This window comes from Homarus americanus, unplaced genomic scaffold (genome assembly GCF_018991925.1).
Source record: "Homarus americanus isolate GMGI-L3 unplaced genomic scaffold, GMGI_Hamer_2.0 scaffold15885, whole genome shotgun sequence".
NCBI lineage: Eukaryota > Metazoa > Arthropoda > Malacostraca > Decapoda > Nephropidae > Homarus > Homarus americanus.
This window is the reverse complement of record NW_024730186.1, coordinates 183,651-211,355: the sequence shown is the minus strand read 5'-3', so window position 1 is coordinate 211,355 and position 27,705 is coordinate 183,651. Positions and strand designations below refer to the sequence as shown.

Here is a 27,705-nt window from a genome sequence, read left to right as displayed (position 1 = left end):
TGCTGAGGAGGTCGTCTGGATCAGCAACACTATAGTAAGGAACTCATGTAAACACAACACAACACAGATATATACGAAGCTTGTGTTGCATTTATCACCTTTAACGGCTGTAAATACTCTTGTACCTTAAGTTTTACATCATTTAAGAGAATGACAGATAATACTACCTGTTTATAAAGGGTGTCTCAAAAAAATGTATACAAACACTGGTGTACAGGTGAGGGCTAAGTTGTTGTTATAATGCAAACATTCACGCGATCGCCATGAAAATCCGTCCGGTAGTGTGTAGACCTTTTTTTGAGACACCCTGGTGGTAAGTGCTTGGAGGCCACATTGCAACACGGCACCAAGCAAACTCCCTCTTAATTCCAGGCCTGTCTTAATCTACGTTGGGTTTGCCTATCTACCCAAGGATGGTGTGAGGTGTTAGACAAGCGGGACACCTGGACGAGCTCTACCTGTACTTACACACGCCCGACAGTGGCCCGTGCCTCATTATACCTGTCAGGTGGGGAAAGGCAAATTACAAGGTGGCAGTGTAAATATGTGTTCATGGTCCTGCCACTCTCTCTCTCTCTCTAGCTGATCATTAGGACATCTTGGTGTTGTTGGTGAGGATCTTTACGTCGGCAGGGAGGTGTTAGCTCGCTGGTACTTACAGATGGTATCTTGGTAAGGCTCGACTAATGTAGATTCACAGGTGAGATGGCGTGTTGCCCGTGGGTTGCAAGTTGAGAGAGAGAGAGAGAGAGAGAGAGAGAGAGAGAGAGAGAGAGAGAGAGAGAGAGAGAGAGAATATTCTTGAAAGCACCTGTAAAACACTATCACAATTAATTATTAAAAACAAATTAACATTCCCGCCCAACAGCTTAAAAAAAAAGATACAATATACCACTATACCAATGATATATTTATGCTAATTAGTATTTAGGACAGTTTAACTTCCCTCATATCGTCCTACATTGTCTTAGAATCCCACTCAGTCACTCTAGAACACATTGGTTGCCTGTCAGTGTGCTGTGTGGCGATACAAGACAGGTGAGAGGCTGGGAAGTACTTTGTAAACAGATTATGGTGGTCAAGCTGTTACCTGTATTTAGCTCTCTTTCCTGTATTTAGCTGTTACCTGTATTTAGCTCGATTACCTGAATCTAGCCCTCTTACCTGTATATAGCTCTCTTACCTGTATCTAGCTGTTACCTGTATTTAGCTCTCACCTGTATCCCACTTTCACATGTATCCGGCTCTCTTGTGACGCTTCGTGACACATCCTGATGACACTGTGTCACCTGTGTCTCAGCTGGCGGAAACAGACGCGACTTGAAGTAATCCCCCATTAAGCCGGGGTCCGACAAAAATGCGTGTAATTATGAAATTCTTAAGTTCCCCCTTGTAGACTTACCTTTTTTACCCCGTTTTCTGTTCTTCTTTTAATTTCTTTTTCTTTTCCTTCTTCGTGTCATTTTGTTTCTTTCATCTCTCCAAGTTACAGGATAGTTAGTCCACCAGCTAGAGAATTAGGGTATTTTTGTTATCATGGTCTGGTCAGGTCAACGGGGGGTCAGAGGTCAGACACGGGGGTAAAGGAGGGGGGGGGTTATTTAATTTTTCAGGACATAACTGGTGTTTTTTTTTTAAAGCTTAAGTGTGTGTGTGTGTGTGTGTGTTTAGGTGAGGCTTCCTGTGCAGTCTCTCCAATCTCCAATCTGTTCCTGTCTTCATTGCTCCTTATTTATCTCTCTCATTTTCTACCTTCCTTCTTCATCTTCCTTTTATCTTAATTATGTCAACTCTTCAATTTATTTTTAATCTCTCTCTCTCTCTCTCTCTCTCTCTCTCTCTCTCTCATGCCCTCTCTCTCTCCCCTTCTCTGTCTCCTTCCATCCTCATGCCCTTTCTCTCCTTCCCCATTATAAAGTTAAATACACCCAATTCTCAAATTTCTTCTAATTTCTTCTGTCATCTCGTTTCTTCTCCTCCGTCTTATAAGAAGAAGAAAAATAACTACCCAAGAAAACAGTGTGGCTACGTGGTTAGTGTTGACCTTCCTCTTCTACCACACTTGTGTCTCATTTGCATACGTGAGTGGTTTTACCCGCGGTTGCAAATTAAGATTTTTTCCCCCCACTAAATATTTTGTTAAACGCTCCAGCGATTTTCCCTGCCTTGTGTGTTGTCGAGTTTACGTTCTGTTACCCTTTTAAGACGCGTGTTGATGGTGGTCGTGGATTAAGGGGGTTTTGCTAACTCCATATGTAGGAAGAGTTAAGATTAATATTGTCGTGTTATTACGTACAATATACTCGGTGGTTGGGTTGAGTTGGGTTGGGTTGGATTAAATTGAATTGAATTAAGTTGGGGTCATTTGGATTAGGTTGGGGTGTTGTTGGGTTGAGTTAGGTTAGGTCAGGTTAGGTTAGGTCAGGTCAGGTCAGGTTAGGTAAGGTATAGTTGGGTTAAGTTCAATGTTCATCCAATCTAGATTTGAGGTGTTCTTTACTGTGTATAAGGGAGTTTGTGTGTGTGTACGTATGTGTGAGGGGGGGTAAAACGCGGTGTGGTTAATGCTGTAAAAGGTAAAGCGTATCCTCAACAGATATATGATCTTTTAAACTTTTTAAAGGGGTGAACAGTGAGGGTGTTCCATATTCGAGAGAGAGAGAGAGAGAGAGAGAGAGAGAGAGAGAGAGAGAGAGAGAGAGAGAGAGAGAGAGTTAGTTTACCAACCCTGAACTTATGAATTGGCCCTTTGAAAACGATGGCTTAGAGTAGCCTTAGATTCTCGTGGACAATGCTTAAAGCTCTTGAGGACAATGGTTTAAGCTCTTTAACTCTTGAGGATAATAGTTTAAGCACTTAACTCGTGAGGACAATGGTTTAAACTCATAACTCTTGAGGACAATGGCTTAAACTCATAACTCTTGAGGCCATTGGTTTAAGCTGTTGACGACAATGATTTAAACTTTATATAATTATTACTTCTTAAACCATTGTCCTCAAGAGCTTAAGCTGTCCGCCTCAGCGAGCACGAGTCAATATTGAACTTATTATCACCTTACAGTGGTCATTTTGGCTACGCGCGAGAGGTTGTCAAATAGTGAATTATGTAACTGCAAGTCACACAGAAATATGTATTACGGACTTGTGATTGTGTAATGTGTAAACGAAGAGGATTTTTAAGAGTTGCACTACTTGTGTGTAGTGATTTATTGACGACGAAACTCGGCTGTAGGACTATTTTATTTGTGTTAGGTGGAATTAGTCGAAGTTGTGTTTCACTGTTTTGATTGTGTTTCTGAGTGTTACGGTTGTGAAGCAGTTTTGTGTTTGAGAATGTTCCGGTTGTGTTGAGTGTTTTAGTTGTGTTGGAGAAAGTTTTAGTTGTATTTCAGTTTTGGATGTGTTTCACGGGTGTTGTAGTTGTGCACATGAAGTATTATGTCTCTGTAGTTAATATTAGTATCGTCACTTGGGAACTGTTTGAGACGTGTGAGTCTTATCGAAGCACTAAATCGAACTTTCAAGCTTTTGTGTATGGTAACGATAGAACGAACTGAACTTTAGTACTGTAGTTCAAATGTTTTCTAGCGAAGTACCAATCTGAACTGCAGAGTTCCTTGGTTATTAACGAAACACTAAACCAAGGTCTTCGTAATACCTCTTGATAACGAAGTACCAAATAAAGGTTACTATATCCATGTTGTTAACGGAACATCAAACTGAACTCTGGCAGCTCATGTTTGTTGACGAAGCCCCGAGCCTAAAATACGATTCCATGTTTATTTACCTCAGTGACGTCACGGAGACCTAGCATTTTGTTTTTATCACAGGAACGACAAACAGGTGATAATCTCCCTTGAAATATAATACCAAAAGAAGAAGTTATTTGATGTACACTTTTAGATAGGAAACATGAAGCTCAGGCCATCATTATATAGCTTACATATGATAAACAACCTTATGTGTGTTACAGTACTTGTGCTAACATTAACTTGCTCTTAAATCAAACTAATAATAGGTTTATAAAGTGAGGTGTATATTTCCAATGCACCAAAGTAGCAACTCTGAATGCCCCTTGTTCATCGAGCCGAATTGTAATCTCTAGTGCGTCCGCCGAGTGGAGAGAGCGGTCGCTTCATGTCCTGAGGGTTACTGGTTCGCGCCTGGGCACTCCAAGTCCACCTACAGTAGGTGTGAATGGGCACCTTAGTTTATTTTGAAAAGTAAAGGTGATCGAATTCAGTGCCGCCCACATTGCCTCCTTGTGGTACCTAAACGTAGTATTGAGTTTGTTGTATCCTCACTGTCCCTAACTGGCCATCAGGCACATGGAACCAATTTTCAACAGATGCGTCTCTCATGCATGACACAAGCAGCCATGTCTTGAGTAACATCCATCAGAATTCTGTTGAGTTGTGATGCGTGAGATCCACTAGATTGTGTTTCTTCCATCAGCTAGGTAAGAGAATATCAGTGTAACGTGTTAGTTCACCTGTGTTGTGAGCGTCAGTGTTGGAGTGCGTATTGTGTTGCCTGTGAATACGGCCCAGCGATCTCTGTCGAGTGTAAACATGGTTGGCAAACAGTCACTCAATCTACCAGTTAGTAAAGTTTGCCAGGATGTGTGAGGATCGTGTGTTGCTTACTTATTTTAGTACCACACACACACACACACACACACACACACACTCAAAATATCATCATCAAGAAATACCTGAAAGAACTCTCTCTCTCTCTCTCTCTCTCTTCATCCACCCCCACCCCCTTTTATGGTGGTCACAACAAGCGCGTCACTTCACCACACCTCCACCCTAGATAGTGACGTCACGGTGCTCCCCCTCCCCCCCTCCCCATGTTGTTTTCACAGCTTCCCTCATAAGGTGTTGTTGACGTCTATCTCAGCACCTCCTCCTTGGTGACGCTCAGCCTCTACTCTTGTTTCATCAAGGTCGTTCTAGTTGTTGCTTAGGAAGGGTGGTAGTGGTGGTTGTGGTAGTCTTGACTTGTAGAGAATAGGTGGTTGTATTGATTTAAGGGGATGGTAGATGGGTTGTGGTACTTAAGATGTGGTAGAGAATAAATAGTTGTGGTATTTTGAGTGGTAGGTGGTTGTGATACCTTGGATGGTAGAGAGTAGTTAGTTATAGTACCGCCGATGGTTGTTCTACATGGTGGTAGGTGATTGGTAGGTTATTTTGTGATAGGTGATTGGCTGGTGATGGTGGTAGTGGGAGTAATGGTTGTAAGTAATATTGGTCATAGGTGACGGTGCTGATGGTCATGATAGTGGTTGTAGTAATGATGGTAGGTTGTTGTAGGTAGTGGTGGTGGTTGTAGGTGGTGGTAGTAGTGGTTGTGGTGGTTGTAGATGGTGGTGGTAGTAATGGTAGTAGGTGATAGTTATGGTTGTAGGTGATAGTTATGGTTGTAGGTGATAGTTATGGTTGTAGGTGGTAGTTATGGTTGTAGTTATGGTGGCGCTTGTTTGTCCTTGAGTTATTCAAAATAGAAACAATAGATAACGAAATAGAGGAATTAAAAAGAGGAGAAGAGGTGGACGAAGAAGAAGACGAAAACGTAGGAGAAAAGAGGAAGAAGGAAGAGGAAGGGAGGAGGAGGAGGTGGGGGGGAAAGGGAAGCTGAGGGGGGAGGAGGGGGGGAGGGGAAGTCGAGGAAGACGGAGGAGGGATATGGGGAAGTCGGAGGAGGAAGAAGAAGAAGGAAGAGGAGGAGGAGGAGGAGGAGGAAGGGAAGGGCACACGCACCAACAGGACACTGGAAGACGGCACTAAAACTAGGACAGGGACTGAACCTCTGAGACAATAAACACTACAGACTGAGGGCGTAAACCAATCCCTCTCTCTCTCTCTCTCTCTCATGCACCTTCATGCCCAGTAGATGGTAGAGGAACCATCTTTACCACACACACACACACACACACTCACACAGATGAGGAAAATCGACCATTGTGGTAGATGCATTGTGGTGGATGGGCCATTGTGGTAGATGGACCGGATTGTGGTAGATGGGACAATGTGGTAGATGGGTCACTGTGGTAGATGGACCATTGTGGTAGATGGACCATTGTGGTAGATGGACCATTGTGGTAGATGGACCATTGTGGTAGATGGGACAATGTGGTAGATGGGTCACTGTGGTAGATGGACCATTGTGGTAGATGGACCATTGTGGTAGATGGGCCACTGTGGTAGATGGGACAATGTGGTAGATGGGTCACTGTGGTAGACGGGCCATTGTGGTAGATGGACCATTGTGGTAGATGGGCCATTGTGGTTGATTCAGATTTCACATTTGCCTTAGTAGAAAAGTGTTATCTCCTCACTGGCTATGATGGTGGTGACGAGGTCTGGTATCACCGTTTACTGTCACCACAACACAACCACAAACTCACAACAACCTCACAACTCACAACAACCACACAACTCACAACAACCACAATATAGTTCACAACACAACTATAGTAACTCACAATCACAGTAACTCACAACCACAATATAACTCACAACCACAACAACTCACAACCACAGAAACTCACATCAAAGTAACTCACAACCACAAAAACTCATAACCACAATACAATTCACAACTACAACACAACTCAACCACAGTAACTCACAACCACAATATAACTCACAACCAACATATAACTCACAACACAAACTCACAACCACAACATAACTCACAACCACAACACTAGTCACAACCACAACACTAGTCACAACCACAACACAAACTCACAACCACAGTAACTCACAACCACAGTAACTCACAACCACAGTAACTCATAAATACAGTAACTCACAACCACAACACAACTTAACTCATCCTTGGGACCAAAGATCACTTGTCAGGGTTTGGTCTCAGCGTTTGGGGACTTGCCGTGACCTACGACCGCAGCGACTTGATGACACTCACTCCCTTGACACCTCTTTAGCCTGGGCACTCATGATGGTGGTAGTGGTGTTGTTGTTAGTGATGGTGGTGGTTGTGAGTAGTGGTGGTGGTGGTTGTTAGTAGTGGTGGTGGTGGTTGTTAGTAGTGGTGGTGGTGGTGGTGGTGGTTGTTAGTAGTAGTGGTGGTGGTGGTAGTGGTGGTTGGTAGTGGTGCAGGTTGTTAGTAGTGGTGGTGGTGGTGGTGGTGGTTGTTAGTAGTAGTGGTGGTGGTGGTAGTGGTGTTGTTGTTAGTGATGGTGGTGGTTGTTGATGATTATTGTTGTTGTTTGTGATTATGGTGGTTGGTGGTAGATGGTTAGGTTAGATTGTGGTGGGTAAAGGTAGATAGTGGTGGTTTGTTGTTCGTTGTGGTGGTAGGTTGAAGTAGTTGGTGGTGGTAGATGCTCTGGGTTGATTATCCTGTAGTGGGTTTTGAGGTGGATAAGAGTGGTAGTTTATGTGTTGAATTGTAGTTGGTTGGCTTGTTAGTTGGGTTGTAGTGGTGGTAGTTGTAGGTTGTGTTGTGGTTGTAAGTGATTTGAGTCATTTAGAGTTAGGTCGGGCATTTCAGTAAGTGACTTCAATAACTTACCTTCAGCGTTATTCCCAAAGTTGATAGTGATTGTTAATTTAGAGAGAGAGAGAGAGAGAGAGAGAGAGAGAGAGAGAGAGAGAGAGAGATTTTGATAGATGTCTCGCCAGATCTCAAACGAATCCTATAATCTGTTTCCCGTCATCAGTGCCAAGATTTGTAAGGCTGTAGACTTTCAGGGCGAGGCGATGGGGAGTGAGTGTATGGCTACCGTCAGCCTCACACAGCCTTAACCCAGAACTGAACTCCAGTCAAGAAGTGAACGAGGCCTTTTATTACACTCAATGAAGCGGCGGGTGAGATGAAGTGAAGCCTCATACCAAAGGAGGTGAAGCTAAAAGATCAGACGGATTGAACTTACGGACCAAATGAACGAAGCCTCGAGTCAGATAAGAATGAAGTCAGGTATCAGGTGGAGGAGGTGCTGAGGTGCCGGATATAAGGAAGGAAGAAGATAGGTGTGTAGTGTGAAGTTACGCCGTGACGTAAGGCCATCAACACCCGGAGGTGGAGGGGGACAGTATAAGTGTCCTCACCGGAGCATCTTGTAGGTCCTTGTGAGGCCAGATGACGCGGGACACTAGTGGGTCGACCATCACTCCCTCCCTACTCCCCCTCTCTCTCTCCCCATTCTCCCCCCTCCTCCTTCCTCTCCCTGCCTGCTGGTGCATATTGCAAGAAACACCCTACGTGGTTATGAACACTCAAGGGGTAAGTGGTGGTGGAAGGGCGAGGTGAAGGAGGTAGGAACATTATGTAACAAGGTGGAGATAATCCTCAAGTTCAGGGTTGATAAGACCGAGAGGTTAATAATAGCAGGTCAGGTCTTGGTGGGAGGAGTGGGAGGCTGTGTGCTGGATATGAAGCAGAGTCTCACATCAGGAAAGAGATACTCACCATTGGTCGAAATTTACCCTCTTTCTACTCCCGGGGGACGACCCTTTGGTTGGTTATGTAACGAGTGTGAGAACATTCCCTAAGGTGAGGAGGAAGCGAGAGACCGGGTAAAAGCGAAGGTGTTGGGGGAGATCACTGAAGGAGAGGAGGAGTAGTTTGAAGACTTGGTGGGATGTGAGTTTACTAAGATATGGTCACCTTTGAGTTAATATTTATTACAGTACAGCTAATGAATTACGTGAAGATTAGCCCCTCCCCCTCCAGCTTATATTATAGCTTAACACTTCCTGAGGGGTTAGGTTAGGTTATGTATGGTTATATTAGATTAGGTTATGTACGGTTAGATTAAGTTAGGTTATGTTTGGTTAGATTAGGTTAGGTTGGGGGTATTAAATCATCAGGTTGTTACTGCAGTCTAGGCTTGAGTGAAGGACAGGCCATTTAAGATACAGGTAATTCTCGTCACACCTGTTGGTAGATATTATGCCTCGGCAGATTGCCTGCATCTGGACCCCGCCCGTGTCCTTGGCTCCACGTCACGTCTTGTTCAACAGACATTCCACTCAGCTGAGGGCCTCGCCTCTCCCTGAATACATTGGTGGACATAACTTACTGTACTGTAGATGTTCAATAAGTCTCCTCATAAATTCACTTTGCCTTAGCTTGTTTGACTAACTCGCCTTACCAACATTGAACGCTGGCGGGGGAGAGGGGAGGGAGGCATGGGGTGTGCTTCAGGCGTGTATTATTCTGAGTTATGAACATCAGCGCGCCATGAACAGCAACAAGATGATTAATGCCCTGTAAGGTCTCTGAGTGTGGTTGTTGCTGTTAAAGGGAATACTTCACACTGTCAGCACATCTCATTTATTCTCATGTCAACATTACCTCAAGGACAGAACATACTTAAAAATATATATACTGTATATATATTTTACATATTCTGAGCACCATGCACCTGGTTAACTTGTGTTTTATCTATTTACAGGTGAGTGTTGGCTTGTTACTGCAGGTGCTTCCCTGTGGTTACTAGGATCTACCAAGTGAGTACCAGAGAGCTACTAGGGGAAGGAGACTACTTTAGGCAGGTATGTGGCTGGCTTAAGTCTCCCACTACCCCGATCTTCAGTGCATGTGTCGGCGAGTGTAAGAGGTGTCGGGTGTATGTGCGTGTGTGAGTGTGTCGTGGTGTACTTTGGCTCTTGAGCTGATATACTCAGTGTCTTGGGTAATGCCACGTCGCCACAACGATGTATCGCTATCAGGTGGCTGTGTAGGGACAGTCTTGGGCATGTGTTGTGGTTGTGTTTGGTTGTGTTTTAAGTGAGCGCGGCTGTCTCACATGCTTCCTCAGCCCCCAAAAGATTTGTCTTTTTTAAATCTGGCCAAGACAGCTGACTGAGCTACCAAGGGAGGTAAAGCCTTAAAGGTTTTACACAACTACTGAAATTCTCTCTCTCTCTCTCTCTCTCTCTCTCTCTCTCTCTCTCTCGTCTTGCACACAAGTCTAATGACCTCCCTCTTGAAATTCATGAAATGCAAGCAATCACTCGCTTGCTCAGATCCACTCACTCACATACCATTACCTTCAGTGACACCACCAACACCTCCAGTGCCACCACCTCCAATGCCACCACCACCACCGTCTCCAGTGCCACCACGCCACCACCACCGTCTCCAGTGCCATTACCTCCAGTACCACTACCACCACCTCCAATGTCACCACCACCTCCAGTGCCACCTCCAGTGCCACCACCACCGCCTCCAGTGCCACACCGCCGCTCAGTGCCACCACCTCCAGTGCCACCGCTATTAGCAAAACCGAAATACACACACACACACACACACACACACACACACACACACTGCTACTACTTTGCTGCCACTCGGAATCGAGTATGACAATCATCCAGCTATGATACAATGATATGAATTATTAAGGATGTCACCTTCATTGGTGAGTTTTGAGGTGACTAAAGAGGCCGATGCGGAACCGGCAGGGTCGATCACAGAAGTTGCACATAGGGGAGGGGGGGGCTGCACCTAGTGCGGGAGGGGCGCTGGCGGCGTCTTTCCGGCGTTGGCGCTTGTCTGCCTCGTTATGCAGTCCGACTAACTCGAAAGTATCGACACCTTCTCGTGTGGTGCTCCTCCCAGCGTTACGGTGTGGAGTAATCGTCTCCCAGGTGAGGGTGTCTATTTGGCACATTTATTCAGGTATGTTTTAAGACTATCCTTATACCTCTTCAGTTGCCCGCCAGCATTACGTTTACTATTTGTTAAGTGAATGTAAAGTAGCTGCTTTGGTAGTCTACTGTCGTCGATGCGGGTAACATAGCCAGTCCAGCGTAGTTGTTCGTGGATAATGATAGCCTCGATGCTCCTACAGCTGGTGTCAGCAAGAATACTGGCATTTGTTCTCTTGTCTTCCCAGCGAACACGGAAGATGGAACGTAGGCTATGTTGGTGAAAGTTTTCAAGTTCCTTGATGTGCCTCTCTGTATGTGACCCATGTCTCACTGCCATATAGAAGGGTGGGGAGGACCACTGCTCGATATACGTGTAACTTTTAGATAATTTCAGCTCCCATACAGCTGAAGACACGGTTTCGAAGTCTGCCAAAGGCTTGGGATGCACATCTGATCCAATGTTGAATCTTTTCATCAGTGTCCATGGTGGTGGGCAGGTGGGAGCCGAGATACCGAAAGTGAGTAACATTAGAGAGGGTAGCACCATTAATATGGATGGATGGTGGAGGTGTGGCTGAACCAGGGGCAGGCTGAAAGAGAATCTTAGTCTTACGTACATTCACCTTAAGGCCGAAGTGTGCATACGCATCTGCTTAGCAGTTCAGAATCTCCTGTATGTCGCGTTCAGTGTGAGCGACAAGGATGAGGTCGTCTGCATACTGTAGTCCAGTCATGGAAGCTGCCGACACGTTTGTTCTTGCCTGGAGTTGTCTTATGTTGAAAAGACCCTTCATCCGGTACTGAATGTCCACCCCGCCGGCTAAATTTGTGCAGCCAAGAAAATGGAAAACAGAGTTGGTGCCAGTACGCACACACACACACACACACACACACACACACACACACACATCACCACACACACACATCACCACACACACACACACACACACACACACACACACACACACACACACACACACACACACACACACACACACACACACACACACACACACACACACACACACCACACACACACACACACACACACACCACCACCACCACCACCACCTACACATCCATCACTACCCATCCATCACCACCCACACACCCATCACCACCCACCCATCAACACTCACACACATCCACACCCATCAACACTCACACACACCCACACCCATCACCACTCACAATCACACCCACACCCATCACCACTCACAATCACACCCACACCCATCACCACTCACAACCACACACAGACACACACCCATCACCACCACCACAACCATCACCACCCATACCCACTAACACTCAAACACCCATCAACAACTGCCACCACCCACCAAACGTGAGAGAGCTATGAACGTTGAATATATAATTATTGTCGTCATTAGTGAAGAATGATGACTTTGTTCATTTTACCTGGAGGAGGAGGGGAGGAGAGGAGGAGGAGGGGAGGGGGAGGTAGGAGGAGGAGAGAGTGTGGTCAAGATGTGGGGGAAACAGCTGTCAGTGAGTGGTGAGGATGGGATGGGTGTACTGTACGGTGAGGGAGGCTTGAGTTGTGAGGAGGTTAGGTCAAAGGGGAGGATCGGACGAAGGGAATGGTAGAGGGAAGAAAGAGAAATGGGGGAAAGGAAGATAGGGCGGAGGGAGGGAGTAAAGATAATTGGGGAGAGGAGAAGAGGAGGCGAGAGATTTGGATGGAGGATGGAAGAGGTAAGAGGAGATATTTGGTGATAAGAAAGATGGAGAATGGAAGAGGGAGGGGAGAATAGGAAATAAAGTGGGAAAGATGGGAAAGAGGAGGGGAGGTAGGGTATGGGAGGAGAGGGCCAGTAGGAAGGAGGAGGGAGATGAGGTGGAGGATGGAGGTGGGAAGAAGGAGGGAGACTGGGAGGATGGAGGAGGGAAGGGGAGAGAAGAACAGGAATAGAGAGGAGGGGAGGATGGAGGGTGGGAAGAGGGAGGGTAGGAGGAGGGAGGTGAGGGAGATAAGTATACCTGCAGACGTCTAGGAGGAGGAGGAGCCTCCAGGTTGTGTGTTGAAGGTCACTGTAGTGTTATACTCCCTGGGTGGGTCACTCTACCCTCTCTCACTCACCTAATGGGTCCCAGTTTCAATAAAACCCAGTCCTAATAGATCCCAGTTATAATCTATCCCAGTCCCAATAGAACCCAATAGTAATAGAACCTCAGATTTATCTAACCTAAATTAAGATTGAGGCAGTAAACCAAGTCCTAATGAGCCCACAACTTCATGGTCAATATATATCAAGGTTGGGGCATATTAGCTCCAGGTCATTGTTGGAGTAGAACCCATCTGAACTGTAATCCTGTGAGGAGGGAAGCTGCTTGGGGCTACAACCTGCGCGCACACACACACACACACACATAATAATAATAATAATAATAATAATAATAATGGTTGCCCCTTGTGTAACGAGGATGGCCGGCCCAAGGGCCACCTCGGCGTGAATTTGTTTAAGGTGTAGAAGCTGTCGCCAACACAACAACCACACCTGAGTTAACGAGTTGTCTTACCCAGTGTCAACGCATAGTCTGAGAAGGCCGGACAACTCGCCAACTGCACTGGCTAACCATTACCCCGGAACACGATCCGCAAATCGATTAACATCCAGGTTCCGAATTACTGCTTGGTAGACAGAGGCAAATGGCGTAAAGAAACTTGCCCATAGTTTCACCCTCCCCGGGGATCGAACCCGGGTCCGCTCGCTTGTGAGGCGAGCATGCTGACCATTACACCATCACACACACACACACACACACACCCGACCGGGATGGTCCCCGGGGGTAGTTGAGGGCCACTTGAGGGATGGCCCGGGTGGTGAGTGGCTGTGGATGTAGGGGAGGGGCGGAGGCGGCCCCAGTGTACAGGTGTGAAAGGGGGCGACGCTTCCTGGTACGAACCTTTCTTCTCCATGACCTTGTCTTACCCCTTCCCTTAAGGTCAGGCCTAAGGGTTATATGAGGTCAGTCTTGTTTTTGTGTTGAAGGGTGGGTGAACGAGGCTCCGATGGACAGGTACTCTGGGAAGCTGGGAGAGGAGGAGGAGGGCGTGGCTTCCCAGTACGATTTTAGCCATTTACTTTGATCTTAGTTTGTTGTTGACCTTCGTTGACCTTAGTTTGTGGTTGACCTTCGTTGAACCTTAGTTTGTTGTTGACCTTAGTTTGTGGTTGACCTTAGTTTGTGGTTGACCTTCGTTGACCTTAGTTTGTGGTTGACCTTCGTTGACCTTAGTTTGTGGTTGACCTTCGTTGACCTTAGTTTGTTGTTGACCTTCGTTGACTTTAGTTTGCCTCATAATAGTTGGTCTTAACGTACACGAGGGGGCGTGAGGGTGTTTAATCATCAGGTGTATTAAATAAACTGGGGTGTGTAATCTTTAGGTGATCATAAGGTAGATAAACGTTGCAGATTGATCAAAATATATCCTCGTGTTACCTTGTATTCTCAAGCTGTTTGGTCGATTTTACACCAGTGGAGGAAGAACTTGCTTCACAAACATGGCTCAAACTTGTATACTATAATTCATTTCTGTTGTAAATTATAAACATTACTCTTAATCACATATGCATTACCTAAATTCTGGGTTCGAGAATTGATCGCTGAAACATGTAAATAATATTTCTTTATTATAGTGTAAAGGCAATCGTAGCCTGGGCTGACCTGGCCTGGCCGGTGGGGGAATGAATTATGAATTTTGCTTCAGGCAGCAGCTAGTTTATTGTGCACCCCATACTCATTCTGTGAGCTATATCGCAAAAAGAATTACAGGGCAGAGGCCACAAAGGGTGTGTATAACAGACCCCAGTGGTCAGGATGTTGTGGCATTGAATGTTAGAGTATTTCCAATACATTATTTATTTAGTTCTCCACATATCCTGTAAGAGATGACTTATTCACAACTGCGTGAGTGAGGCCATATGTTTGGCCGCACACTTTGTTATTCACACAATGTATTCAAATAAGTTGTATATACTATATATATATATATATATATATATATATATATATATATATATATATATATATATATATATATATATATATATATATATCTCTCTTATTAAAATCACAGGAAAAGGAAACAACGGAGCACCTTAGCTTTCGTCTTTATTCAAGACATCGTCAGAGGCAACTGGATTACATGGACAGAGAGAGGCGAAGCTAAGGTGCTCCGATGACTTCCACTTTTCCCGTGTTATCCAAGACTATCTTATCCACGTTTTCATTATGGATCTACATGAAATATATATATATATATATATATATATATATATATATATATATATATATATATATATATATATATATATATATATATATATATATATTATATATATATATATATATATATATATATATATATATATATATATATATATATATATATATATATATATATATATATATATTGACTTAACTACTAAGTGCAAAAAAAAATGAATACAATATAAATATATATCAGCTATCTTGCCATTAGAGATAAAGTGTTCTGGCATTTCACACAGTGTGCTTGAGATCTGGCCACAAAGGTTCTATTTTCTCACAGTCTATAGGACTCTAGGACGTAGTGTTTGGTAGCCATGTGACCGCACACTTTGGATAGAGACATGGTGGTGGGGAGGCATGCAGACACAACACCAAAATGGAGCGAAGGTTCGTTTAGCGTCATAAAATACGAAGCAGACCACAACGCAGCCACAACACCACAACACCCAACCACTTCACCACAACACCAACCACAACACCCAGCCACAACACCACAACACAGCCACTACACCCAGCCACAACACCACAACACTCAGCCACAACACTGTCACAACACTCAGCTACAACACCCAGTCACAACAACAGCAACATCCTGCCCTCACCCCAGGCTATCCTTCCCCCACCTCAGTCTCCTCTCCCCACACACCCCAGTCTAAACCATACCGCAGTCACCCTATCCTAGTGTCACTCCTTTTCACCCCAGCACCCACCCTCACAGCCCTCAGGTTCCTCACACAGCCCTCAGGTCACCCACACAGCCCTCAGGTCACCCTCACAGCTCCCTAGTCACCCACGCAGCCCTCAAGTCACCCTCACAGCTCCCTAGTCACCCACGCAGTCCTCAAGTCACCCACACAGCCCTCAAGTCATCCTCACAGCTCCCTTGTCACCCACACAGCCCTCGGGTCACCCTCACAGCTCTCTAGTCACCCACACAGCTCTTGGTTAACTATATACTAATACCAATGTTCTTCCCAACTAACTGTAAAGCGTGCTTGATTTTCCTTCCAGTCCTCCGCAAACTATTGTCAATTTGCTTCTCGGTTACCCGCGTGTTTGGACCACTCACTGCTCAGATCATTCGCACACTAGGACCAAATCCACTTCTTTAACCACACATGTAGAACTAATTTCACATTCCTATTAGCCAATTTCGCTACCAAACACACACACACACACACCAATTTCACCTCCCTACTCACACACACACACTCACATCCACCACCCTACAACTCACACACCACCAATTCCCTTTCCATTTAATTATACCGTTACATCACACACACACACTACCCGAGTCCTATACCTTCTTGTACCAAGGTGGACATCCCCGCCTGCCCTCATAAAGCTGATAGGGTATCCACGAGGGGCCTAGGCTATAAACTGGGTTGAATTATCTGATAAGGGGTTGGATCTCCCTGTCAAGATATAAGAGGGGGTGTGGGACTTACCTCTCTCTCTGATAAAGGACTTGGATTCTTTTTTAGACTCACGTGAACAGTTTTAATATTACCTGTGTTTTATATTCAGGAACCCACAGAGTGTTTGTGTTGGGAGGGGTTTATTAAGTGTTGTGTGGGGTGTATTAAGTGTTGTATGGGATGTATTAAGTGTTGTATGGGGTGTATTAAGTGTTGTGTGGGGTGTATTAAGTGTTGTATGGGATGTATTAAGTGTTGTATGGGGTGTATTAAGTGTTGTGTGGGGTGTATTAAGTGTTGTGTGGGGTGTATTAAGTGTTGTATGGGATGTATTAAGTGTTGTTTGGGGTGTATTAAGTGTTGTATGGGGTGTATTAAGTGTTGTGTGGGATGTATTAAGTGTTGTGTGGGGTGTATTAAGTGTTGTGTGGGGTGTATTAAGTGTTGTGTGGGGTGTATTAAGTGTTGTGTGGGGTGTATTAAGTGTTGTATGGGATGTATTAAGTGTTGTGTGGGATGTATTAAGTGTTGTGTGGGGTGTATTAAGTGTTGTATGGGATGTATTAAGTGTTGTGTGGGGTGTATTAAGTGTTGTGTGGGGTGTATTAAGTGTTGTATGGGATGTATTAAGTGTTGTGTGGGGTGTATTAAGTGTTATTGTGGGGTGTATTAAGTGTTGTGTGGGGTGTATTAGAGTGTTGTATGGGGTGTATTATGTGTTGTGTGGGGTGTATTAAGTGTTGTATGGGATGTATTAAGTATTGTATGGGGTGTATTAAGTGTTGTGTGGGGTGTATTAAGTGTTGTGTGGGATGTATTAAGTGTTGTTTGGGATGTATTAAGTGTTGTGTGGGATGTATTAAGTGTTGTATGGGACGTATTAAGTGTTGTATTGGATGTATTAAGTGTTGTGTGGGGTGTATTAAGTGTTGTATGGGATGTATTAAGTGGTGTATGGGATGTATTAAGTGTTGTATGGGATGTATTAAGTGTTGTTTGGGATGTATTAAGTGTTGTGTGGGATGTATTAAGTGTTGTATGGGGTGTATTAAGTGTTGTATGGGATGTATTAAGTGTTGTGTGGGGTGTATTAAGTGTTGTATGGGATGTATTAAGTGTTGTATGACTTTTCTCGATTGTTCCAAGCGTGTGTATGTCGGGTTGCATTTGTAATATCCGAAGTGTGTATACATCCAGGCGTGTATTACTCCAGATGTGTGTGTAGAGTTCAGGCGTGTATAAGTGTCCTGACCGAACACGGCGTTGTATGTGTCAATACTGTTAGCCTGACTGTATTACCGAGGCGATGTTGAGCCGGAAAAAGACGCTGGCGCCACCTCTCCCGCACTAGATGTAGCCCTCCACACGTGCAGCATCTGTGGACGGCCCTGCTGGTCCCGTATCGGCCTCTTTAGTCACCTCAGAGCTCACCTACGAAGATGATGATCGTCATATTCGATTCCGAGTGACAGCAAAGTAGTAGTAGTAGTAGTGTGTCCTGGCGTGTATTCGTACAGACCTGTGTAAGTCCAGGTGTGTGTACATCCAGGTGTGTGTACGTCCAGGTGTGTGTACGTCCAGACGCTGCAAACAGAGTATGTGGAACACCCAACAAGGGTTATGAACCCACTTGGCGAGTTGCTATATTACACTAAGTTCTCCACCAGTTTGATTATCAGTATTACCCGTCGCTCTTGTCCTGAGTTACGACCTTTTAAGCTTTACTGCGGGTCCTCGGGCTGTTTGACCACCTATAATGATGTCTTGTGAACATATACCTCTCAGGTTATCCTCTGAACATAACACACATAACTAGTCTTGACCGCTTGCTTTACTTACCCCCGTCCACGTGAGCACACAACTACCAGCTGAAAATCATATACCGGACTGTAAAAACAAAGTGTAAATGGGAAATAATGGAGAGCAGTGGACGAAATTACACGTGATATTCAATACCCAGGGGAGAGTGGACGCTCTAAAGTGCTCGTTTAATCCTGTTAAGTTTTATGCAAAATGATTTTTTTAGGGACAGGGTCGACACACAGGGTAGTGGGTGCGGGTCCAAAACAAGATTTTATAGATAGTAGAGAGGAGGTGGGGGAACACGTGCACCTCCCCTCCCCCCCCCTCCCTCCCCACTACCATCACCACCACCTCAGGGAATCCGGGAAGGTCGACGTGGGTATTCTCTCATTTATAAAGAATTTCACTTGCTCCGAAACTCATTCCGCTTCATTGGTTCCAAACGTCATCATTCTTGTTTACGAATCTCACCCCGAGGGAAGGTTTCATCAAATCCGAAACCCCCGTCCTATTGCTCATCTGCTTCGATTAGGTTTTGCTTTGAAGCCTTTTCAGGGGTGGGATGGTAGAGGTGGAGAGAGAGGGTGGGGTGAGAGGGGGGTGAGAGGGAGGCTTTTATGGGTTTCTCTGTTGACATGAGTTGGAATTACGTCAAGTGAGAGTCTGGGGAAGAGATGAGGAGATGTGTAAAGGGGAGGCAGTGGGGAACGGTGAACTAAGTGTGTGTTTTGATGTTGGAGGATGAGGCGGTGATGTTGGAGGATGGGGCGGTGATGTTGGAGGATGAGGCGGTGATGTTGGAGGATGAGGCGGTGATGTTGGAGGATGAGGCGGTGATGTTGGAGGATGGGGCGGTGATGTTGGAGGATGAGGCGGTGATGTTGGAGGATGGCAGATGTTGGAGGATGAGGTGATGTTGGAGGATGAGGTGGATGTTGAGGATGGCGGTGATGTTGGAGGATGAGGCGGTGATGTTGGAGGATGAGGGTGATGTTGGAGGATGAGGCGGTGATGTTGGAGGATGAGGCAGATGTTGGAGGATAGGGCGGTGATGTTGGAGGATGAGGTGGTGATGTTGGAGGATGAGGCGGTGATGTTGGAGGATGAGGTGGTGAACCAGATGGATGTTGGAAGGTGAGGTGGTGGTCTTGATGGATGTTGGAAGATGGATGTTTACCTGCTGGTGGATGAGAAATAGATCACTCCAGAATTATAGATTGATAGACACACTGACATACACAGATAGATAGATAGATAAAACGGAAGTAAGGAAGAGTAAATGAGTGAAGGGAAGTACGAAGCTGTGAATAAACAAAGGAAGTGAAGAGAAAAACAAGAAACTTAGAATAAACGAGGGAAGTGGGGGAAAAATTTAATGAAGACTTGGAGAAAGAGGGGAAGGAAGGGGAAAATTGGTCCAAACTGGATAAATAATGGAGATAGGAAAGACAGAGAAGATCAAAAAAGGGATAAGAAAGGGATGAAAGGGACATGAGTGGGAGAGAGATGAAAGTAAATGGGAAGAGATGCGAGTGAGTGGGAGAAAAGAGTGAGGAGGGAGATGAGAGTGAGTGGGAGAAGAGAACGAGGAGGGAGATGAGAGTGAGGGGGAGAGGTGAGTGGGGAGAAGAGTGAGGGGGAGATGGGAGTGAGGGGGAGATGAGAGGCGAGTGAGTGGTTAGAGATGAAAGTGAGTGGGGAGAGGTGAGTGAGGGAGAGAGGTGACAATGAATGACGTGACAAGTGTGTAACATGACATGACAGTAAGTAACATGACAGATGATAAAGAGTAACTTGACATGATAAAGAGTGACATGACAGATGACAGTGAGTAACATGACAGATGGCAGTGAGTAACATGACAGATGACAGTGAGAAACATGACAGATGATAAAAAGTGACATGACAGATGGCAGTGCGTAACATGATAGAAGACAGTGAGTAACATGACAGAAGACAGTGAGTGACATGACAGATGGCAGTGAGTAACATGATAGAAGACAGTGAGTAACATGCCAGTGAGGAACATGACAGAAGACTGAGTAACATGGTAGAGGGCAGTGAGTAAAATGACAGATGGCAGTGAGTAACATGACAGATGGCAGTGAGTAACATGACAGATGGCAGTGAGTAACATGACAGATGGCAGTGAGTAACATGACAGATGGCAGTGAGTAACATGACAGATGGCAGTGAGTGACATGTCAGATGACAGTAAATGAGAGGATTAAATGGTAGAGGAAAAAACTAGTAGACTCGGAAATAATTTTTCTTCTTATCTGCAGTAATGGTAAATTTTGACGCTCTGGCCACAAAACTCGCGAGAAAACGAATTATTTAGAAGTATAAAAGTTTATTATTTTCACCGAGGAAAAGTTTGAGCATATTTTTGGTGATTTTATTTTAATTAAATTTATTTGTATTTTATTTATTTATTTATTTATTTTTTATTTATTTTTTTATTTTTTTAAGTTAAATGATAAATATTTATCCAGAGATGAAAACCGAATTATTAAAGCCTTCATATGTGTTTTGTTTTTATTTCGTTAGCTGTAGGTAAATGAACTCATGTTTATGTAGAGTCTCTGTGTGATTTCGTCGCCATTTTGTAGGACTCTTAGGTCGAAGGAGTGTGTTTTTAATGGCTTTTCCTTCCACGCATTTTTTTTCATTTATTTTTCTTCCTTTTCTTTGATCCGTCTTTTATTCTTTATTTATTTTTTTCATGTTTCCTTTTTATTTTGTTTTTCTCCGCTTTACTTGTTTCTTTTTCCTCTTCTCCTTTTTCTCATTTTGTTCTTTCTTTCTTCCTTCATTTTCTTCTTCCTCCTTTTATACTGTAATTATCTCACTCCGTCTATCTCCCCTCCGTTCTTTAATTCTTCTTCTTCCATACACCTTCCTTAGCATACCTCCTCCTTGCTCGCTACTGCCCCTCCATCTCCTCTTCGTCGTCTTCCTCTGCCTTCTCTTCCCCCTCTTCCTTCTCTTCATCTTCTTCCTCTCTTCCTCTCCCCCATTTCTTCTCCTCTTTCCCTCCCCCTCCTCTTCTTCTTCCTCCCCCAACTAACGCCAAATTAAATTCTTCCTACAAACAAAAGTTCTCAACTAACTCCAAATTTATTCTGGCGACAAGTTAAAGAGTCCTCAAGCTGTTTCTAAACTGAATTCATTCTTTAAGGAAAAGTTCTTGGCTGTCTCCAAAATTATTATTATTATTATTTTTTTTTCACGGGGATTAGCCCACCCGGGCACAGGTCAATGACCCACATCAGGGCCTGGGGGGCGAAAATATAATAATAATAATAATAATAATAATAATAATAATAATAATAATAATAATAATAAATAAAATTTGAAAAAAAGTAAAACAATACAAAATTATAAAGAATATTAAAAAAAACATACAAAATAATTATATAATGATAATAATAATAATAATAATAATAATAATAATAATAATAATAAAAGACCATAAATAAATAAAAAATAAAAAAGATTAATAGTGAGAAACAATTGAGACCCTGCAATTGTGTGTAAATGAGGCAGAAAGTCAGATCAGCAACCTGGGACTTGGTCACAATTGTTGTGATGCCATGTGGCAGCAGGGTCTACCATTAGACAATACATTATGCTTCCAATATCTTCCCAGGCGGTAGTACCTCCCTGTTTGGTAGCTGCCTAATACCTACTACCGGAAGTCGCCATACATACATACATACATACATACATACTGTTACGACCTTGGCCTCTTAGGTTGTAACAATGTAATTCAAATTCAACTTCACTTTGTATTATTCTTAAAGTTGAGTTAACTATCATTATGGTTATCCTTGTATCGAAGGTCCAAGCAATAGATCCCACCAAATCATCACCTCATTACTATGGGGTATATTGAAAATCATGAAGTAAATTTAATTACATTTACCAACAAACAAAAAATAAATATATCGGTAATATACAAAAATAAAACAAAAGACCAAACAAGTGACTCAACCGAGTGACAAAATAATAATCATAAAAGTAATGACTAAACACTTATTTAAATTAACAAATTACCGTGGACAACGTGGTTATCCAACAGCGTAATTCATAAACAAGTTAGTTATTTTACCCTGGAGTTCTGAAATATGAATACCCACAATCTCACATATAAGTCACCATATAATGCTTGGTGTTCTTAAAGGTGGAGCAAAGTTTACACGTTATACCACTAGAAATATACAAGAGGAAAGTAGATACTTATCTTATGACTGCCAGCCCAATACTAAAGCCACCCGGCTCTGAGAGGTAAAACTAAGCGAGCAGAGGTGGGTGGAAATGACGTCCTAAACAAAAGACGTTCACGTTGCAAATCCGCATATAACTATCGAACGCTCACTCATTCATCAGTATTCGAGACTAATACAATAAACATTACTTTGTTTCACTAAACCCATCGAAACTAATGTTACTATATTTCAAGTATAACATATAATATCTCAATTTTTAACTGCTTCAGTGTCCACACAACGAATCATTCCAAGTTCATATGCCGACCAGTAATCTGTTCATTGGTTCATATTCCGACACTTGTAATACATACATACATACATACATACATACAGGCAGGCAGGCAGGACACACACACACACACACACACACACACACACACACACACACTAAACTACCAGTATATCCATTAACATACTTCAATGAGGACCGACAGTAGCCCAGGAATGTTCTACATTAACCTGCCGTCTCTAACAGCCCTCCCAAATATTCCATTTTTTTAATAGATTTTCAACCATCACGGACACACCTAATAAGCCCCACGGACACACCTTTAATAAGCCCACGGACACACTTTAATAAGCCCCTGACCACATTACCTAGCCCAGAGATGACTTTATTGTAGCTGAGAGGGTGAGTGGAAAAGTTGGGTTAGGGAAATTTTCTGAAGGAGGGAATGAAATGAGTGTCTTGGTTAGTGGTGAGGGATTGGCTGGCGGGGGGCAGGGGAGTGTTGGCTAGGGAGAGAGGAGGGTGGAAGGGGGAACGTTGACTGGCAGGGAGAGGGGTGGGATACTGGGAGGGGAGAGTTGGCAGGTATGGAGAGTTGGCTGGCAGGGGAAGGAAGGGGAAGGGAGGGTTAGCTGGGAGGAGGAGGGTTAATTGGCAGGGGAGGGAGAGTCATCTGGGAAGAAGAGTCATCTGGCAGGGAGGAGAGTCATCTGGCAGGGGGAGAGTCAACTGGCAGGGGGAGAGTCAACTGGCAGGGAGGAGTCAACTGAGTCAACTGGCAGGGGAGAGTGGCTGGCAGGGAGAGTCAAAGCAGGGGAGAGTCAAGACAGGGGAGAGTCAACTGTCAACAGGGGGAGAGTCAACTGGCAGCAACTAGCAGGGGGAGAGTCAACTGACAGGGGAGAGTCAACTGGCAGGGGAGAGTCAACTGGCAGGGAGGTCAACTTAACTAGGGCCCAGCAGGTAGGCAATCTTTACCTACCTCGCGTAAATAAAATACTTGAAGAGTACAGTGTAGTGAGTGACTTACTGTGAGTATATATTTAACACGATAACTAATATTTATTTTAAGCTCCTTAAACACTTTAAGAGAATTTACGCGTCATTAAACAGTGAACACCGTTCTTGTGAGTGTGTGAGTGCATGTACACACCGACACACACACACACACACACACACCACACACACACACACACACACACACACACACACCACACCGACCGACACACACACACACACACACACCGACACACACACACACACACACACACACACCGACACACACACATACACACACACACACACACACACACACACCGACACACCGACACACACACACACACACACACACACCACACACACACACACACACACACACACACACACACACACACACACACACACAAGGGATAAGATCGTCAAGCAGTGTGTATGATGTTCCTACATAAGTTATGTTTTACTCGGCGTTTGAGGTCATAAATCGACCATTGGTGGGAGACCAGCCAGGGGGGTCACATCCACAGCAGCTGACGGCACGCGCTGCCTCCTGTTTTGCATATGAACTTTCTCTAATGTTTCTAGATACATGGTATAAATGTCCACCCCACACTACTTAATAAACCCGACCGGCGTGAGCAAAGACAAGACACGGGAAGGTGGTGCCTAGTATGCTGACCACCTCACAAGATACAAGATGTGGCAGAGGAAGGTGGTGCCTAGTGTGTTGACCACCTCACAAGATATAAGGTGTGGCAGAGGAAGGTGGTGCCTAGTGTGTTGACCACCTCACAAGATACAAGATGTGGCAGGCGAATGTGGCACCTAGTATGTTGACCACCTCACAAGATATAAGGTGTGGCAGGCGAATGTGGCACCTAGTATGTTGACCACCTCGCAAGATACACGGTGTGGCAGCGTACTCTCCAACACACTAAGAGCAATACATATTTTCATATAAACTCACCCCGGACAGATTCACCCTGCGAATTCGTCAGTTTAATTCAAAATGACGTTTTAACAACAACTGCTAAATATAAATCCTTTAGGTGTTTGTCTCTGACGGATCAATTTCCTGCAGACAAAGATGTTTTTCCAGGGAGTCGTTAACGAACACTCCCTCCATCTTGTTAATGAACGCCTTCAATAAGAGTGGCGAGACGCGTTATTTAGAAAGAGCTTCACGAACAAAGGTCGTCACCAATAACCTCACTTCAACAAAGCCCCGGAACGCGTTGATGAGTACGAAGATCAACAAAAGAGGACAGAGCAGAGTTATAACACACAGACGTAGGAGTAATTGCCACACAGTAATCTCCCGTCCTTCCATTTGTTGCTACAAGTTAACGAGCAGTGTAACTTGGATCGTTCCTGCTGTCTCGGCGATTACCCTGTCAATATGAATACAGCCAACTATAATTGTGTTTCCTGTACGACTGTTTCCAGAATCCGCCGTCTTTGTTTGTGGTGGTTACTACAATTAACCAGTACTGTAGCTTTACCTGTGTTAGCCATTACACTGTCAAGGAGAATACACCTACCTTCAGGCACATTTCTTGAGCTGTGGTAGAGTTAAGCTCACCAGGTTGTGTGCCGGGGTGAGCTTACAACACGACCGTGCGTCAGTCTGCTCGCTGACGCTCAATTCCTGCAGAAGTACTTGATTGGTGCGATTGAAATTTGGTATAGATGGTCTTGGTAACTTAATGATATATTTATTACCTGGATGACTGAGTTTCCTTGTAACCCTCTGATGTATACTGCAACCAAGTGTTAAAGCTTGTGTGGTGTCATGTACAGTATATCAAATAATCCCCCAAGACAATAATTAGCTCACACACACACACACACACACACACACACACACACACACACACACACACACACACACACACACACACACACACACACACACTGGCGAACCTCGAATTAAACCAAGAGCCGCCGAGAACAAAAACCTGCCAGCCACAGGGTAATGAAGTGAACAATTTTCGACGCATATTAATGTACTTCACCTGTCGAGATTGTCGTACACACTTGCTGGGACGAGGAGTTGAATTATTGCCCTTAATGAATATAATATTTAACCCGGAGTCTCTACCTATGTGTCCGCCTTGGGTGTTGGATATATTCTTGGGCCTTTACCATTGTTGTCTCTCTCGACTCGGGTGATGTTCCTTTGTTTTAAGTTGTAGTGGGATATATATCTCCGGGGTCGGATTCTGCCAACAGGTTAGTCGTTATCCTCGTATTGGGGTGTAAAGAACTATGTGAAATGTGTGTGTTTTATTATTATTATTATTATTATTATTATTATTATTATTATTATTATTATTATTATTATTATTATTATTATTATTTTTATTATTATTATTATTATCATCCAATTTAATGTTCAGTTTTCATGACGTTCAAAATATGTATAAAACAATGCTAACTTTCAGTCATTCGTGTCATAATGTAGAGTGAATTGTGCAGAATACCTCGACTGTGGGCGCTGGTGGGCTAATTAATATATGTATATTCTGCCGTTGTAATGCCATTAAGCCCGGGGACTATTAGTTCCTATTTACTTTCTGGTCATTAACTCCATTGTTTACTTTTAATTAATTATCGTCATGTATCGTGTTATAATGTTTAAGTTTGGGAAATTTTTTTTAGACGCTTTGAATATTTGTAATTTCTAACGGAATTCGATCTAACGGTTATAATCCGTTAGATGGGGGACGTTCATATCTAACGGATTCTTGATATAACAGACTTCACTTTCCGTATAGTCCGTTATGTAGAGGTTTCACAACTGACAGAACCTCGATATAACGGATTTCCCCCTCTACACAGTCCGTTATATACAGGTTTTACATTTAACGGACCCTCGATATAACGGACTTTCTTTCCATATAGTTCATTAGTTTGTGATTTCAAAGTATTGCTCTTAATAACAGTCTTGGTATTACTGTATTTATGGTAATATTATACTTGATATTACTTAGATATGGTAAATAATTGTTATATTCAAGATCCAACACGATTATTCTGCTTTACGATAATTATTGTACCTGTATTGTATAATTATTTTGTACAGTTGCTCTCAAAATTTCCAGGATACTTTTGAGCATTATCTGGCATTTATCTGTCTGTCTGTCTGTCTGTCTGTGTTTAAATGTCTACATGCTGTATATCTCTGTCTGCCTATCCGTCTATCTGTTTGTGCCTATCAGACTATCTGCCTGTCTATCTGTCTGCCTGTCTCTATCTACCTGTCTGTCAATCTGCCTATCTGCCTGTCTGTCTGCCTGTCTATTTGTCTGTTTATCTGTGTCTGTCTATCTGTCTGTCTGTCTGTCTGTCTGTCTGCCCGCCCTCAGATGGACCAGGAAGTCGTCAGGTTCTCTCGTCAATGTTTTAACCCTGGACGGCTGTGGTCAGGCAGGGAAGAACAAGGACCTTAGCTTGTTAGGTCCAGGTGAGGGAAGGAGGGATGAGGACCAGGGGCGTGGGTCGACCTGTACCTGCCTTTGTACCTGTCCTTGATTGACCCCTGTCCCTCCTCCTCCTCCTTGCCCCCTCGTTCCCCCCCCCTTGCCTCATTCCCCGTTGCCCCTCTTGTCATCATGTTATTCGTGGTTTAGAGTTTTATTTTTGGTTTATTTAATTCTTGTTTTTCTTGTCTCTTGTCCATGATTTTTTTTGTGTGTATGTTGCTAGTTTATCATCTTTCTTAGTTAACTCGTTTATTACCTTAGTTAATTCGTTTATTGCATTTCTTATTAACTCGTTTGTCACCTTAGTTAACTCGTTTATCATTTATTTCTTAGTTAATTCGTTTGTCTTAGTTAACTCGTTTATCGTATTTCTTAGTTAATTCGTTTGTCACCTTAGTTAACTCGTTTATTGTATTTCTTGGATTAATTTCGTTTGTATACTTAGTTAATGGTTTTATCGTATTTCTTAGTTAATTCGTTTGTCACCTTAGTTAACTCTCGTTTATCGTATTTCTTAGTTAACTCGGTTATTGTATTTCTTAGTTAACTCGTTTATCGTATTTCTTA

General features: G+C 43.7%; 1 non-coding gene across 1 annotated transcript; it reads right to left on the bottom strand.

Annotated features, from left to right (window-relative positions):
* Nucleotides 1–13,328: 13,328 nt before the first annotated feature.
* Nucleotides 13,329–13,403, bottom strand: Trnav-cac. The gene has a single exon. It is a non-coding gene; the product is annotated as a tRNA-Val (tRNA).
* Nucleotides 13,404–27,705: the final 14,302 nt, after the last annotated feature.